Here is a 13,216-nt window from a genome sequence, read left to right on the forward strand (position 1 = left end):
ATCCGATACCATTCTAGACAGATCGTTGTTCAGTCTCTTCTTAAAAACTTTCAATGTTGGAGCACCCACAACTTCTGGTGGCAAGTTGTTCTACTGTTTAATTGTTCTCACTGACAGGAAATTTCTCCTTAGTTCTAGGTTGCTTCTCTCCTTTTTTCTTGTCGTGGCCCTCAGATGCTTTGGAGAATAGTTTGACCCCCCTCTTCTTTCTGACAGCCCCATAAATATCGGAAGACTAAGATGAGAAGGAACTCAGAAGGAGAATCTTCTAAGGCAGTGATGGCTAACCGTTTTGCCAATCTCGTGCCAGAAGTGGGGGCGAGGGGGGGGTCAAGCGGACATGTGCCCACACCCATAATTCTATGCGCCCTGCCCCCACACAGGCATGCTTGACCCCCCTCTTCCCCCCTGCTCCTGGCACGTGATGGCCCGGTGGGCCCGGTAGACCTGTTTTTCTCTCTCCCCAGGCTCCAGAGCCTTTCTATGAGTTTGGGAAGGGCAAAAACGGCCTTCCCCACTGCCACGGAGGCCCTCTGGAGACTGGAAACGGCCCATTTGCCAACTTCCGGTGGGACCGGAAAGCCTGTTTTTTGCTCTCCCTAGCCTCCAGAGTTTTTCTAGGAGCCTAGGGAGGGTGAAAACGGCCTTCCCCACCTCCCCGGAGCCCCTCGGGAGGCTGGAAACAGCCCGTTTGCCAACTTCCGGTGGGACCGGAAATGAAAATCAGCTGGCCAGTGCGCACATGAATAATTAACAACCTGAGGTATGTTTATTTATTTACTTATTTATATTTATTCACTATCCAGAGTTTATAATAATTTATAATACCCTGTTTCACCAAAAATAAGACATCCCCTGATAATAAGCCCAATCAGGCTTTTGAGCGTATGCACTAAAGTAAGCCCCCCCCAGCAAAAAAATAAATAAAAAATAAAAAAAAATAATAAAAAATAGTCCCCGCTATTTCCTCTGGTTAGAGTTACAGGGACAGAGCTGGAAATCATGGCTAGAGGAGCCCCGTCTTCCTCCACACGCCCCAAAATAATAAGACCTCCCCCAAAATAAGGCCAAGTGCTTATTTTGGGGTTCAAAAAAATATAAGACAGGGTCTTATTTTCGGGGAAACACAGTAATACATTTTATAACGGATGCAAAACCCTCCTCAGAAGCCTCCCTGCCCCATTCTGGAACACCTAAAATATATTATACTAGACTATTCTGAGGTGAGAATTGGTCATGACAGGCCTGGACTGTTTTGTCATGGATCATTTTGTACGCTCTCTGCCAAGTGAAGTAATGAGAACACAACATGCTATCATTTTGCGAGGTTAATTGATTTTGCTGGGGAGAGAAGAATCTCAAAATCTCATCAGGATCTCCCTGATAATTAAAAAAAAAAAAAAAAAAAACCAGAATAAAATATCCAGATAAAATGAAGTTGCTTAGATCAGGGCTGTGTGCCAAAATGACTTTCCTTACAATCCAATGCTTTCAACAAACAGGACTCCAAATCAGATTGTCTTCAAATTGTACAAGTGGCAACCATCTATTAAAATTATTTGAAGGCCGTTTCAGATGGAAATGCAGAAAGTAGTAATTAATGACGTGCAGTTAATTGGGATTTATTTTTTTTAAAAACCAGCAACCAAAAGCTTTTAAGTTTTAATAAAGTTATCCAGCATTTTAAAAGATGCCAAGTCTTTCTAATAAAGACTGGCACTGCAGTATTTAAATTCAGTTTCATGTTCTATATATCAAGTTTCTAGTCATTAACTTCTAGACATGTACGCTAAGAGCAACATAGTTAGATTCCAACATAATCTTCCCTCCTGATCAAAACAACACTCCAGACAAACTATGGAGCTATATTATGGTCTCCTCATGCTGTGGCCACAATCTCAAATCCTGTTGTGGTCCGCCAGCAGCCTGTAGAGCTAGCAGTGGAGTTGGACAGTGAGGAGGCTGGGGAGGAACATGGGCCAGTCCTGGAGTCTGGGGAAGGCCTGGACAAGGGCTCTGTATTGGAGGCAGAGATGAGGCCAGGGCCATCTGGGAGTGATGTGTGGACTCCGGAGCCTCCAGAGTCGGACAGCAGAGAGGCAGAGGAACAAGAGGAGACTGTTCCTAGTGCGCGCATGCACAGAGCTGCCAGAAGGCACGAACAGTTAAAACAAAAGGGACGACTCAGGAGTAAGGCCTGGAGATGATTGGTCCCTCCCATAAGGCTTAAAAGAGGAGCAAAGGCACATGGGCCCTTTGCAGGAAAGCAACGTTGTTAATTCTGTTCCCAGTCGGCATCTCTGTTTGATTCTGGACTCTGTGTGGCTTTGCCAAGTAGGTCTTTGGCAGAGTGTCAATGGAGATAAAGGTTGGTGATTATCCCGAAGGATTTCTCCTGAAGGACTTTTTGCAACTAATTAGGACTCAGCTGTGAATGAACGTAATTCACAGCTATTGCAATAAAAGAGGTTTTAGGGACTACTCATGTGTTTTAATGACTCAGGAAGCCTAGGTCACAACAAATCCTATCAGCAGAGGTGGGCGTCACATACTGTAACAACCGGTTCGTCTGGAACTGAAAACGTGAGCATGCATCGAAAAACCGACGATTATATAGGACGTGATAGCACCAGGGTGGGTGGACGGACCTAGCCACTGGTTGGAAATACCGGTTTGCATGAACCGGTCTGAACCGGCAGCAGCAACAGCAAAAATGCTTTCCTGTTCTTGGCATTCAGCTAAAGCTCTCCGTCTGGATCAATCCGAGAATACTGTATGCACAAAAATGGAAGGATGCTTTGATTCCCAAAATGGACGAATGGCTTCAAAAGTGGATGGACTTAGCAGAGTCCATCTAAATTGACTGCTTTGATTGAAAAAAAGAAAACAATTAATTTTGTTTCTACTTGGAAACCGCGTTTGGACTTTGTGCTTGAGGGAGAAAAAAAATGAAACTTTAATTTTGGGCTTTGCTGGCCAGCTGGGTTTGTTGTTACAGAAATGGCTCGTATCTATTATTGTTTAATAATAATAATAACTTTATTCTCATTGTACGTGTATACACAGTATACCCATACAACGAAATTCACTTAACACCCAAAGACCAGGTCCAACACACATAACAATCCCCAAACCCACTCCCACCCACCACAATTCCCCACCCCTAAACCACCCAAACATCCACACAACAGACCAAGTAATGCTGTCCAACAGCTCACTGATGGTGGCCCTTTAGTTCATTGTTGAGTGCAATTATAGCTCTGGGATAAAAACTATTCAGAAAACGTTTGGTCCGAGTTTTAATTGTTCTGTATCTTCTGCCAGAAGGCAACAGTCCAAAAAGATTGTAAGCAGGATGGGAAGAGTCTCTGAGAATGTTATGCAACTTCCTCAAACAGCAAGATTCAAAGATGTCGTCCAGGGCTGGTAGCTGGAGTCCGATGATATTTACGATTAAAAGTAAAGAGTTGAGATTGTATGTTATTACCTTGTTCTACTGCACCAAAAACTGTTGGAAGTCAATACTTTTTTTCCTCTTTCCTCTACACTTTTTCCTCTTCCCTTTCTCCTCTCCTGTGTTCCCATTATGTTCATTTTTCTCTATTTTATATTTTGATAAACTAATCAAAAAAATTGAACTGTGAACTGGGGTCATGTCTGAAGTGAGAGGTGTCAAATTCCACCCAGCCAGGGAGTAAAAACTACATAAATTCCAGTACAATTAGTCATTGAATTACAACTATCATTCAGCCCAGAATTACATTTGTATTTTACCAGTCATTAAGTGGGTCATCCTGTGACTGCACCCAATTTTACATCTTTTTCAAATCCATTGTCTACAAAATGTGTGTTTTGCCAGAAACTTGGAAGAAGTGGCAGGTTCCAGCCAGAAACTTAATGTCATTGAGGAAAGAAGGGGTTGCCATCAGAACTTCAAATAAAGGTTGTAAGTAGCTTTGGAATGGCCCATCATAACGTTGACGAGTCATAAATCAAGGACTACTTTTAAGGTATTTTTTAAAGATAGTCTGGGGTAAATTGTCCCTGTTTCATTGATAGTGAGTTCATTAACTCTGCGAAAGATTTGAAATGTGGTCTTCCTACAAATCTTCCTAGATTTCTTTCCACCTGGGTTATGCTGAGAGGGATTTAGGTGTTATGGTGGACCACCACTTAAATAAATAAATAAATAAATAAATGAGTTTATAAATAAATAAATTTATAAAGAAAGAAAGAAATTAAATAAATAAAGAAATGAGGAGGAACTATCTGACAGTGAGAACAATCAACCCATGGAACAGAAGTTGCCTTCGGAAGTTGTGGGAGCTTCATCACTTGAGTCTTTCAAGAAAAGATTAGACTGCCATTTGTCAGAAATGGTGTAGAGTCTTCTGCTGGAGCGGAGGGTGGGGGGGTTGGACTAGATGACCTATAAGGTCCCTTCCAACTCTGCTAATCTGTAAATCTGTAAATATGAGCCAGCAGTGTGCTGCAACTGTCAAAAAAGCCAACACGGTCCTAGGCTGAATTAATAGAGGGATAGCATTATCTATGCTGCATTAGTGAGACTACTTGGAATGTTGGGTCTAGTTTTGGTGACTGTTCTGATCTACCTCCCCAAATATGACAAACCCTCTGAAGTGAACTCAAAAGATTCCTTTATTAGGCCCAGCAAAAAGTTTCTCCCTCAGGCTGACAAGTCCAGCTGGCTGGAAGATGAATAGTTATCTGCCACATTTATTCATATCCGCCCCCTGCCTTTTATCCCCTAGAGCTAGGGTGGGGCTTCACTAGCAGCAGTGGCTCTTCCGTCCCAAGGATCAGCCCATAGATTTCCACTGCTCCCCTCTCCTCTCCTCTGCCTTCTGTGCATCCGCGCATCAGGATGTCAGCACGTCAAGATGCATTTATCCTAGTGCTGACATGAGAAGGAGAACGCAAGTGTCTGCAACGGAACGGTTGCCTTTCACCTACTTATTTTAGCTGGAGATAATGTCCCCTAGGAGATGGATGGGAGGGGGGAAATTCTTTGAGTTGGAGCAGTAGATTAGGGGTGAATGATTGGGAAGATGGCCAATGAATGCAGAGGAGTGGGGGAAGGAAGAGGAGGGATTTTGGGTCAGCACCTCAGTGCTGGCTGCATGGAGTCAGTGTAAAAGTTGCCGTGCTAAATAAAATGGAAGTTTGTTTCAAAAAAGACTTTGTTTGAGATGCAATTTATTTGAAGACGGCCTGAAAACCTGACACAGATATTGGACCCAGCTGTTCCTCCTCTTCCTCATCAGCTACCTCCAGACCTGGGGGATGTTGACTTTCCATCTGAGGGCTGATGGATAGCTCAGGCTACGCCTCTGTCTCTCTCTCTCTGACAGCTCCATTCCCTCTTCCCCCTCAGAGCTCTCAGGTTGCCTTATGCTGACCCTGACTCCTCCTCCTGCTCTGATTCGGCTGCTGGAGGGGCCGGCGGCCAACAGGCCACAAACATGACAAACCCTCTGAAGTGAACTCAAAAGATTCCTTTATTAGGAATGCCGGCAGCCCCAGCAAAAAGTTTCTCCCTCAGGCTTACATGTCCGGCCCATAGATTTCCACTGCTCTCCTCTCCTCTGCCTTCTGCGCATCTGCACGTCAGGCACTGGACCCAGCTGTTCCTCCTCTTCCTCATCAGCTACCTCCAGACCTGGTGGCTGTTGACTCTCCATCTGAGGGTGACGGATGGCCTAGGCTCTGCCTCTCTCTCTCTCTCTTGGCCAGCTCCATTCCCTCTTCCCCCTCAGAGCTCTCAGTTGCCTTGATGCCGACCCTGACTCCCACACCTCTTCCCCCTCCTCTGATTCGGCTGCTGGAGGGGCTGGTGGCTGACAGGCCACAACATTGACCGTGTTACAGAAAAGACGCTGAAACCCTAGGAAAGAGTAGAGAAAAGGGCAACAAAGATGATCAGGGGTCTGGAGGCTAACTAGCATGATGAACGTCTAAGGCAGTGGTGTCAAACTCAAGGTGCTTAGATCTGGCCTGCAGGGCCACCCTGGAAACAGCAAAGGACCAGCCCGTGGTACCTCTGCCAGTGAAAACGGAGCTCTGTTTTCGCTGGCAGAGGGTTGCAAGAGGCCGTTGCAGCCAAAAATGGAGCTCGGGAGCCTGTTTTTGCAGAGCACTTGGGCCACCACGACATGAGTGACGTTGAGCTGGCCATACCCACCTCGGTCCTCCGAGGTCAAACACAACGCTGATGCGGCCCTCAATGAAATCGAGTTTGACACCCCTGGTCTAAAGGAACTAGGTACGCTTAGCCTAACAAAGTCAGGCTGTCATAGGGAAGTGAGTGTTGATTTATTCTCCAAAGCACCGGAGGGCGGGACAAGAAGCAATGGGTGGAAGCTCATCAGAGAGGGATCCAACCTAGAAATAACGAGGAATTTCCTGACAGTGAGAACGATTAATCAGTGGAACAGCTGGCCTCCTGTTTTTCTTCTGCACAAAACAAGAGACAGAGTAGGGGGGAAAGGGGGGGTTGTTTTCCTTACTACAATATTTATGGAAATATTTTGAAGAGGTAAGAGACACCGTGACTTTATTAAAGCCTTTTGGCCAAGTATCTGTGACATGCTGATTAACAAGCCAGTTAAGTAGGGGTTGGATGGCATAACAGAGCTGGCTCAAAAATCATCTTCAAAGGATGCTTGACGATGATTCTCATCAAACTCGAGAGAGCTATGGAGACGCAGCCAGCAAAGGTGTTGGAATTCATTGTGGGAATGTATTTCTATGCAACAACTACAGTAGCATTCAGCCAGTAGATGGCAGCTTTTACAAGTTTGGATCCATGCTCTTTTGTTCTAACTAGAGTTTCCTGTTTCCTGGTACAGTTGAGCAGTAAAGCACATGGTGACTGTACTCTTTTGTTTGCTCTGTATGGTGCTTTATATAAACAGAATTCCTAACAAAAGGAAAAGTGCAATAGAGATCAGTCACTACAATTCGACTGCAATTAATCTTGAAGAACCAGATGTGTTTGAGTTTGGGGTGCTAAGTTTGAGCGTGCACAATCACTGAGGAACCGTGGAAATAAATCATAGGTAGATCTGTGGAAATCTCTGGTGCCTTGACTAGATTCATATCAATGGAGAATTGATAGACTACTATACAGCAGGGGTGGGTTCTACTTACCTTTACTACCAGTTTGCAATGGGGCTGCGTGCACATGCTTGCTTTGCTCGCGTGCACGCGCACGCTTCTGCGCATGTGCAGAAGCTTCCTGATGATGTCAGGGTTGGTGGGCGGAGCCTTCAGTCGGTTTTACTACCGGTTCTTGCAAACCGGTCCAAACCGGGGGCAACCCACCACTGCTATACAGGTGGTCCTCAACTTATGACTGCTCACTTAGAGACCGTTCAAAGTTTCAATGAACCTCTCTGGGGGTTTGGACGACCCAGTTCTGAAATTCTGATGGATGCCCCCCATAGTCACATGACTGCATTTTGGATTCTTGGCAATCAGCCCACATTTACGGCTGTTTGTAGGGTCCTGCGGTCATGTGTTACAATGGGTGTGCGTAAAATTGATCCATAGCAAATCATTAGTTCGCTTAATGACTGTGGTGTTTGCTTAACGACTGCTGCCAAAAAGGTTGGCCACACAGATGACCCATTTTACAGCTGTTATGTCTTACAATCAGGATGGGCAGGCACCCTTACGGTCATAAGTTAAGGACTATTGTTCTGACCCAGCTCCCCAAACCCTCTATATTTAAATCAATTATTCCTTTATTCGGAGCTCCAGCAGACCCGGCAAAAAAGTTTCCCTCAACGCAGGCTAACAAGTCTGTCCAGCAGGGAGATGAATAGTTGTGTGCCACATCTATTTATCTCCGCTTCCTGCCTTTTATCCCCCAGAGCTAGGGGTGGGGCTTCGCTAGCAGCGGTGGCTCTTCCATCCCAAGGACCAGCCCATAGATTTCCACTGCTCTCCTCTCCTCTGCCTTCTGTGCATCCACGCATCAGGCACTGGACCCAGCTGTTCTTCCTCTTCCTTATCAGCCACCTCCAGACCTGGGGGCTGTTGACTCTCCATCTGAGGGCTGACGGATGGCCCAGGCTGTCTCTCTCTTTACCAGCTCCATTCCCACTTCCCCCTCGGAGCTCTCAGTTTGCCTTGATGCTGGCCTTGATTCCCACGCCGCCTCCTCATCCGATTCGGCTGTTGGAGGGGCCAGCGGCAACTATATTTATTGATTCAAGCTTGGTTTTTCCTGTATCATCAAACTGAGATCTCGATCTGAGCTGCTTTTGACATTTAACTCGAATCGGATCTCGCCCTCTGATCAGATTTATTTTTCCGACATTTGCATTGAAAAGGCATCTGATGCAAAGCTGATCTCTCAACTCATATTCTTTCGATTTAGTGTCAAACTGAGGTCCACCCAGCGATAGTAACTTCTATATCCCCAGAGTTATCTTGAGGTAAGAAGGGGCAGCCTCTAAATTTTACAAATAAATAAAATAAACATATTCCAGCTGTTCAAACTTATAAGCATTTTCGGCTTACATGTCAGAGCTAATTTTTTGTAAATTCTTTAAGAAAAAACAAGAAGTACCAATTAAGAGATTAAAACTTGCATTAAAATTTCCTGTTTTGGCAGCAAAAAACAGCACCCCACCCCCCCTTAACTTCAATATCTGGCCATTTCTTTTCAGGCAGTCTGGTCAATGGATGGAGAGAGAGGGGGGAAAAAAAACTTCCAAATTTCATATTGCAATCACGCAGACACCGCTTTGAAAGGACAAGCCAGACGAATGCTTTTAGCACCAGCCTAACCACTTTTCAATCAACTCACTCAATAAAAGAGGTCAGTAAATGTATCTTTTTAGAGGAAGAAGGTAGTTAGAGAAAGTGGATTTGAAAGCCATTCTGCTTTCTTCCCCACGCAAAAGAAATTCCCTAATTTCTTTTCATTCCAAGATAAGCCCCCCCCCCCCCGAAAAAAAAACCCCAGACCAGGGGTGAAATCCAGCAGGTTCTGACAGGTTCTGGAGAACCGGCAGTGGAAATTTTGAGCAGTTCGGAGAACTGGCAAATACCACCTCTGGCTGGCCCCAGAGTGGGGTGGGAATGGAGATTTTGCAATATCCTTCCTCTGGCGTGGGGTGGGAATGGAGATTTTGCAGTATTCTTCCCTGCCACGCCCACCAAGCCACGCCCAGAGAACCGGTAGTAAAAACATTTGGATTTCACCACTGCCCCAGACATCCTATTCCATTAAAAGTGTCATTGTCCTTGGGCTGAAAATATGATCGTGTTAGGATTTATTTATTTGATTCTCATGGCACTTTTACTGTATTTTATAGATCACTCAACATGATGAATATACATAGTAATCCTTCCTCCTCCTATTTTCCCTGCAACAACAACCCTGTGAGGTGGATTCGGCTGAGATAGAGGGACTGATGCAAAGTCACTCAGTTGGCTTTCATGGCTGAGGCGGGAATAGAACTCACCGTCTCCTGGTGATTGGCCCAAAGTCACCCAGTTGACTTTCATGGCTGAGGCGGGACTAGAACTCACAGTCTCCTGGTGATTGGCCCAAAGTCACCCAGTTGGCTTTCATGCCTGAGGCGGGACTAGAACTCACAGTCTCCTGGTGATTGGCCCAAAGTCACCCAGCCGACTTTCATGGCTGAGGCGGGACTAGAACTCACCGTCTCCTGGTGATTGGCCAAAAGTCACCCAGCCGACTTTCATTCCTAAGGGAGGACTAGAACTCACCGTCCCCTGGTGAATGGCCCAAATTCACCCAGCCAGCTTTCACACTTAAAGCAGAACTAGAACTCACAGTTTCCTTGCACCTTAACCACTAGACCAAACTGCTCAGGAAGCCTCCAGCATTTCTTTAGGTCCTGACTTTTTACAACAGGTACAATAAGAGGAAATCTTTAAGAAGTCCTTTATCTCCTTGACTCCAACACTTTGCTCAAAGTAGAATTGAATACAAAATATGGGAAGGGACCTTAGAGGTCTTCTAGTCCAACTCCAGGCTCAAAAAGAAGACCCTATACAATTCCAGACAAATGACTGTCCAGTCTCTTCTTAGAAACCTCCAGTGATGGAGACCCACAACTTCTGAAGGCAAGTTGTTCCACTGATGAATTGTTCTCACATAAATGCCTCTCAGCATTCACCTGGTTGAGAGCACCCATCAAGTCAAATCTGATCACTATTTAGATAGCCATGTGAACTAAGAAGAAATTTCCTAACAGTAAGAACAATTCACCAGTGGAACTGCTTGCCTTCAGAACAGGAGTGAAATCCAGCAAGTTCTGACAGGTTCTGGAGAACCAGTAGCGGAAATTTTGAATAGTTCGAAGAACCGGTAGTGAATATTTTGAGTAGTTCGGAGAACCGGTAGCGGAAATTTTGAGTAGTTCGGAGAACCGGTAGCAGAAATTTTGAGTAGTTTGGAGAACCGGTAGCGGAAATTTTGAGTAGTTTGGAGAACTGGTAGCGGAAATTTTGAGTAGTTCAGAGAACCGGTATCAGAAATTTTGAGTAGTTCAGAGAACCGGTAGCAGAAATTTTGAGTAGTTCAGAGAATCGGCAAATATCATCTCTGGCTGGCCTCAGAGTGGGGTGGGAATGGAGATTTTGCAATATCCTTCCCCCAGGAGTGGGGGAAGGTAGCGGAAATTTTGGTAGCGGAAATTTTGAGTAGTTCAGAGAACCGGTAGCGGAAATTTTGAGTAGTTCAGAGAACCGGTATCAGAAATTTTGAGTAGTTCGGAGAACTGGCAAATACCATCTCTGGCTGGCCTCAGAGTGGGGTGGGAATGGAGATTTTGCAATATCCTTCCCCCAAGAGTGGGGTGGGAATGGAGATTTTGCAGTATCCTTCCCCTGCCATGCCCCCCCCCAAGCCATGCCCACCAAGCTACACCACACGCACCAAGCCACGCCCACAGAACTGGTAGTAAAAATATTTGGATTTCACCACTGCTTCAGAAGTTGTAGATGCATTATCGCTGGAGGTTTTTAAGAAGAGACTGGACACAGCCACTTGTCTGAAATGGTATAGGGTCTCCCGTTTGAGCAGGGGGTTGGACTAGAAGACCTCCAAGGCCCCTTCCAACTCTGTTTATCTATAATCTATGTTGTAGATGGCCCCGAGTTCTGAAAAGTGAAGTTGAGCATTTCTTGAGGGAAATGTCTCGAATATTATCCATCCGAAGCATTCACGCAAGCTTCAAGGAAATCAGAAATACCACGACTATAGTTAAAAGCAGTGGTGAAATCCAATTTTTTTTACTACCAGTTCTGTGGGCGTGGCTTGGTGGGCATGGTGTGGCTTGCTGAGTGTGGCAGGGGAAGGATATTGCAAAATCCCCATTCCCTCGTCACTCCTGGGAGAAGGATATTGCAAAATCTCCATTCCCACTCAACTCTGGGGCCAGCCAGAGGCGGTATTTGCCGGTTCTCAGAACTATTGAAAATTCCTGCTACCGGTTCTCCGAACTGCTCAAAATTTCCGCTACCAGATCTCCAGAACCTGTCAGAACCTGCTGGATTTCACCCCTGGTTAAAAGTCAAAAGATGGTATCTATAGTATTTTATAGTATCACTACACACTTGAATTTCTTTCAAAAGGAGGAGCAAATGCACATGTCAAGATTCGGTGTCGTCTCAAATAAACTGCATTTCAAACAAATAGTCCTTGATCAAAATCTTTCATTTATTAGGCACAACAATCGAAAACTCCGACTCAGTTGCAGCCAACACTGACTTCCTGGTCCAAACCCTCCCTTTCCTTTCCCCACTGCTCTGCTTCCCATTGGCCATCTCCCAAGTCACTCTGCTGTTATCTACTACTTCAGCTCAAAGGAATTTCCCCCCTCCCAACCCATCTCCTAGGGGATAGTATCTCCAGGGAAAATAAGTAGGTGAAAAGTCAAGTGTCCTCTTGCCAGATGCCCCCACCTTCTCCTTCTTATGTCAGCACTGGAGTGAATGCTGCTTGAAGTGCTGACATCACACATATGTGAAGGATACAAGAAGACAATACTCTGTGTAGGATAGAGGTGTCAAACTTGATTTCATTGAGGGCCACATCAAGGTTCTGTTTGACGTTGAGGGGGCTGGGTGGGAGTGGCCAAGGGGCACGGCCAGTTCGACGTCACTCGTATCAGGGGCACCTGTGGTGGCCAAGTACTAAGGCAAGACTTCCCTGAGACCCTTCCTCCCTCTCATTATAATATCCTTCCTTCCTTTCCTTTCCTTTCCTTTCCTTTCCTTTCCTTTCCTTTCCTTTCCTTTCCTTTCCTTTCCTTTCCTTTCCTTTCCCTTCCTCCCTCCCTCCCTCCCTCCCTCCCTTTTCTTTTTCCTTCCCTCTTCCTTCTCCTTTCTTCTTCCTTCACCTCTTTCCTTCTTTTTCCTTCCTTGCTTTCTTTCCATCTTTCCATCTTTGTCTTTCCTCTTCCCCTTTCTCCTTTCCCGTCCCTTCTTGGAGGCTCAAATACAAAGAGGGGAAACATTTCTCCTTTTGTTTCATTTTGTCTTTCAGCTTGTTTTGCTAGCCCTCTGCCAGCAAAAATGGAGGCAGGCGGGGCCCACATGCAGTCCTCCTGAGCTCCGTTTTCGCTGGCAGAGGCACCACGGGCCGATCCTTCGCTGTTTCCAGGATGGCCCCCATGGGTCAGATCTAAGCACCTCGCAGGCCGCATCCAGCCCACAGGCATTGAGTTTGACACCTTTGGTGTAGGACATAGCAGCTGGTGTGACCTAACACTGTGTGTCCATGTTACATTGACGACAGAGTTCCAGAAATTTGTTGAAGGAAGTTTCGGTAGGAATGTGAATTTAGATAAAGGCTATTTTGTCAGCTCAGTCACCGCTGCCCAACGGCCTCGATTTAATTGCTCTTCCTTGATGATAATGAGCCTTTATGTCCATCCAAATCAGATCAAAATTGAGGCTGATTGCACTTTAAAGATTCCTCTTATAAATCATTACGCTTAGTTTTTCCCCTCTCTGAAGACCGCTGCTGTACAATTCTCTCCTCCCTCCCCTTAATGAACGAATGAATCAATGAATAAATAAATATTTTAAAAGGAAAGTTTTTGGTCAATTTGACAGAAGGGCTAATATTCATTCCCCACTAGCAGCTCGATGAAGCAGACCTCCTGGCTGGCATGAGGGAATTGGACTGTTAAAAAGAGTGAACGGATCA

The sequence above is a fragment of the Pantherophis guttatus genome, chromosome 5, assembly GCF_059756535.1.
Source record: "Pantherophis guttatus breed Tessera chromosome 5, ASM5975653v1, whole genome shotgun sequence".
NCBI classification, from domain to species: Eukaryota; Metazoa; Chordata; class Lepidosauria; order Squamata; family Colubridae; genus Pantherophis; species Pantherophis guttatus.